The following is a 5,218-nucleotide window of genomic DNA, read 5'->3' as shown; positions in this document are numbered from 1 at the left end:
ATGTGTTTGACCTTGACATTGTTTTATCTGATACCAAAACAACGATACTTGCTCTTTTTGTCAGTCTTTTCCTGGGAAATATTTCCCTATCCATTTCCAACCATAATGTGTGTGCATATGGTATATGTGGGCTGTTTATTTGATTTAGATCTGTTTTTTAGGCCAGGCATGGTGGCTTACACCTGTAATCCCAGCACTTTGGGAGGCCGAGGTGGGTGAATCGCCTGAGAACAGCCTGGCCAACATGGCTAAACCCCATCTCTACTAAAAATACAGAAATTAACCAGGCATGGTGGCACATGCCTGTAGTCCCAACTACTCGGGAGTCTGAAGCAGGAGAATCGCTTGAACTCAGGAGGCAGAGGGGCAGAGGTTGCAGTGATCCGAGATTGTGCCACTGCACTCCAGCCTGGGCGGAGTAAGACTCTGTCTCAAAAATAAAATAAAATAAAATCTGTTTTGTGGTTGTTGTTGTTATTTGCTTTTTATTTCATAACCATAAACTTAACTCTGCAATCCAGCTAGGCGTTGAAAGGAATAAGGAAAACATGGAACCCAAAGGGAACTGCAGCGAGAGCACAAAGATTCCAGGATACTACAAGCAAATGGGGTGGAGGGGTGCTCTCCTGAGCTACAGAAGGAATGATGTGGTAGTTAAGAAAAAACACAAGTTGGCCAGACATGGTGGCTCATTCCTGTAATCCCAGCACTTTGGGAGGCTGAGGCAGGTGGATCACCTGAGGTTAGGAGTTTGAGACCAACCTGGCCAACATGGTGAAATCCCATCTCTACTAAAAATACAAAATTAGCCAGGTGTGGTGGCACGTGCCTATAATCCCTGCTACTCGGAAGGCTGAGGCAGGGGAATCACCTAAACCCAGAGGTGGAGCTTGCAGTGAGCCGAGATGACACCATTGTACGCCAGCCTGGGAAACGAGTGAAACTCCATCTAAAACAAAAAAGAAGAAAGAAAAAACACAAGTAAAACTCATTAGAGTTGTCCGCAGTCAACAATGGTAATCTCCTTGTTGGGCTTGCCATTCCTAGACCCAAAGCGCTCCATGGCCTCCACAATATTCATGCCTTCTTTCACCTTGCCAAAGACCACATGTGTGCCATCCAACCACTCAGTCTTGGTTGGCAGTACAGATAAAAAACTAGGAACCATTTGTGTTGGGTCCAGCATTTGCCATGGACAAGTAATTGGTTTGGGGACGTGAGGGTTCAGGACCTACGTGCTTCAGGATAAAGTTCTCATCATCAAATTTCTCCCCATAGATGGACTTGCCACCAGTGCCATTATGGTGTGTGAAGTCACTGCCCTGACACACAAACCACATAAATCCCGGAATAATTCCGTAAAAGCAGAAACCCTTGTAACCAAATTATTTCTCTCCAGTGCTCAGAGCACGAAAGTTTTCTGCTGTCTTTGGAAACTTGTCTGCAAACAGCTCAAAGGAGATGTGGCACAAGGGCTCACCTTTGACAGCCATGTCGAAGAACATGGTGGGGCTGACCATGGCTGGTAGTATGGGGCTCTTGGTGGCATCTGCAAAGCCAAGATCTGTTTATTAAACAGGATTATTTGAAAATCAAATCTTAGAACATCTATCCACTCATTCATTCAACAAATATTAACTGAAGGACTCAGCAGTGAACAAAACCAATTACAATCCCTGCCTTCACAATGTTCACACTCCAGCATTTGACGTACTCACACACTTACTGTGATCGCTGTTGTGTCTGGATTTATTCCTGTCAGCTTGTTTTATGCTTTCTCTTTCCATGTGTTTTGTTATTTATTTTTTCCCCTCATTTGCCTTTTTTATTGGATTGGGATTTTTCCCCCTTTATTGGTTTGGAAATTACACATCCTATTTCTATTTTTTTAGTAGTTGTCGTACATTTTGACAAATGAATAAAATTTAAATTTACTATTCATGCCTAGATTTACTATCTGTAGCTTCTCCCTAATGATATGAAACTCTTAGACACTAACAGCGTTTCTGTCCTACCATTCTCTCCTATGTCATAGTAATTCAGAAATTTAGTTCCAGAGTACTGTAGAACTAAATTTCTACTATGCATCATGTTTATTTAGATTAATCACAACTTTCACTGATGACTTTGCTTAACATTATTTTGCATATTCCATAGTCTTACATCTTGAATCCATTTTTTCTTGTTGCTACAATTCATTCCCAAGAAATTCTTTCAGAAAACTTCTGTGAGTGGAACACTTTCTGAGTCATTACACATTATAAATATGTCTTTATTTTGCCCTCGCACTAGAATAATAGTTTGAATGGATATAGAATTCTAGGTTCAAAGTTCACACAGAACTTTCTTTGCAGGTGCATATTAGAGAAACAACTCAACTGCCTTCAGCAAAGTACGGAATTTGGTGACTCATCCCTGGGAAGTCCAGAGGTGGAGCTGGCCTCAAGTATGGCTGAGTAGTTCAAATGGTGCCATTGGAGTTCTCTTCCATGTCTTGTGACTCTGTCTGTATCTCTTTCTGTATGTTTGGCTCATTCTGTACTACTGCAAAAAGCTTCCTCTGCAAGAAAGACAACTACATGCAGCTGTAGCCAACATCCCTGTAGCCACATAACCCCAAAGGAAAGAGACCAACTTCCCCATTAACACATGAAAATCCTGGGGAGGACTTGGAGTGAGCCCTTTTTGGTGCCATGACCATTCTGAGCTAATCACTCTAGCCAGAAAGTGGGATTCTCTGATTAGTCATGTGTAGGTCCTGGGCTTCTCCCTGTGGCCTGGGTTGGGGTGGTCCTGAAATTCATAGTCCCATCTGAATGACATATAGAGAGAAAATAAAGAAAAGAAAGAGAAGGAAGGAAGGAAGGAAGGAAGGAAGGAAGGAAGGAAGGAAGGAAGGAAGGAAGGGCGGATGGAAGGACGGGAGGGAGGGAGGACAGACATTTTTACTGGAAGAAAGGAGAGAAAAAAGCAAACAAGAAAGCTAAAACTGTAACTACTATTATCCACTATAGTAAATGGAATTTCTTTTGCTCTCTGGAAACATTTCAAATTTTCTTTTCACCAGTATTTTCTGGTGTGGATCTTTTTATATTAGTTCCACTAGCTTTCAATGGCTCCTTTTAAATAAATGATTCTTGTCTCTCTTTAGCTTGAAGAAATATTTCCTCCATTATCTCCTTCCTGCCTCTGACTCTGTTCTCTGACTCTGGAATTCCTGTTCAATTGGTGTTTTGGGCCTTCCTGGACTGATCCTTTTTGTATTAACTTTTCCCTATACTTTTCATCTCCTTGTAGTTTTGCTCTACATTCTTTGTTTTTTTCTAAGATAATTTATTATTGAATAAAGTCACAAAGCAAAATGGAATGGGACAGATGTCAAAGATAAATTGAAAACATAGTTTCTGTCAAATGCTATTCTGGATTTCCTAAGTTTAGAAACAGGAAAAGTGTCAAATGAAAATGTACTTGTTCAAATTAAGTCTTTTAAAAGGTCTGTGATTTGAAAGGAAAACAACTTTTCACTAAAATATCCTTATTACATGAAAGCCATAATTTAAGAGACTGAGAAAAAAAGCTTTTTAATTAACAAATAAACTGCATCTCCCAGATACACTGAGGAATTGTTTGTTTTTAATCAGTGGNCAAATGCTATTCTGGATTTCCTAAGTTTAGAAACAGGAAAAGTGTCAAATGAAAATGTACTTGTTCAAATTAAGTCTTTTTAAAAGGTCTGTGATTTGAAAGGAAAACAACTTTTCACTAAAATATCCTTATTACATGAAAGCCATAATTTAAGAGACTGAGAAAAAAAGCTTTTTAATTAACAAATAAACTGCATCTCCCAGATACACTGAGGAATTGTTTGTTTTTAATCAGTGGGTCTTAAAATCACTGTTTCCACATGACAAACTAACACGAATCGACTATGGATTGACATCATCTGATCCACATTGAAGTTTTCCATTTTTTGTCACACACTTCCTTTTCTGCAACTTTCAGCAAAGCAGGTTTGGAGGGAAAGAGGATTAGAAAGAACTACACCTGGTTTCCTAGTGAATAACTCCTCCCAAAGTGCTAGGATTTCAGGCGTGAGCCACCACACCTGGCCTATTTCTCTCCTCTTTCTATCTTTCATGAAGTCTGAAATTTCCTCAAGGACACCTTGGTTATTTGCCTCCCAAGCCCTCCAGTCACTTCAGAAGCTGTCCCCTGCAGGACACTTTTCCCTCCTGTGTGTTTTACCAGCCTTGCTGTTCTGTTCTGTCAGAGGTTTAGTAAGAGTTGCAACTTGCCTTTCTGGTCTGAATGCAGCTCTCGTTAATTTCCTAGCAGCTGCCCCAGGACTCTCTGCCTGTTTACTGCATATGCTGAAGCTGAGTTCAGAGTTTCTCTCTCCTTCTACTCTGACTTCACAGTAGTCTTCCTCTAGGTGGGTTTTGTACGAAGGTTTTCTTAGCTCTTTCCAATCTCATTCATTTGAGGAATTTTTCTCAATTTCTGATTTTTTTTTTTTTTTTTTTTTTTTTTTTTTGAGGCGGAGCCTCGCTCTGTCCCCCAGGCTGGAGTGCAGTGGCTGGATCTGAGCTCACTGCAAGCTCCGCCTCCCAGGTTTACGCCATTCTCCTGCCTCAGCCTCCCGAGTAGCTGGGACTACAGGCGCCCACCACCTCGCCCGGCTCTTTTTGTTTGTTTGTTTGTTTGTTTTTGTACTTTTTAGTAGAGACAGGTTTTCACCAGGTTAGCCAGGATAGTCTCGATCTTCTGACCTCGTGATCCGCCCGTCTCGGCCTCCCAAATTGCTGGGATTACAGGCTTGAGCCGCTGCGCCCGGCCAATTTGTGATTTTTAATCTCCTTTTACTGCATTGAGGGAACTGGAGAGAAAGCAAGCTGTGTTCCTAAGCACACATAAATTATTTTATATATTGTACTCCCCAAGGAGCACTACAAAGGCATCGGTTTGCTGGAATTTAATTTACATATAAGAGTGATGTGAGCAAAATTTATTATTATTATTATTATTTTTTTTTTTTGAGACGGAGTCTCTCTCTGTCACCCAGGCTGGAGTGCAGTGGCACGATCTCGGCTCACTGCAAGCTCCGCCTCCCGAGTTCATGCCATTCTCCTGCCTCAGCCTCCTGAGTAGCTGGGACTACAGGCACCCGCCACCACGCCAGGCTAATTGTGTGTGTGTGTGTGTGTGTGTGTGTGTGTGT

General features: G+C 41.4%; 1 pseudogene; it reads right to left on the bottom strand.

Annotated features, from left to right (window-relative positions):
* Nucleotides 1-991: 991 nt before the first annotated feature.
* On the bottom strand, nt 992-1,520 carry LOC108517793 (peptidyl-prolyl cis-trans isomerase A pseudogene; annotated as a pseudogene).
* Between the last annotated feature and the right edge of the window lie 3,698 nt (nt 1,521-5,218).

Source organism: Rhinopithecus bieti, unplaced genomic scaffold, assembly GCF_001698545.2.
Source record: "Rhinopithecus bieti isolate Rb0 unplaced genomic scaffold, ASM169854v2 scaffold_41709, whole genome shotgun sequence".
Taxonomy (NCBI): Eukaryota; Metazoa; Chordata; class Mammalia; order Primates; family Cercopithecidae; genus Rhinopithecus; species Rhinopithecus bieti.
The sequence above is the reverse complement of the archived record's forward strand: the minus strand, read 5'-3'. Positions and strand labels throughout refer to the sequence as shown.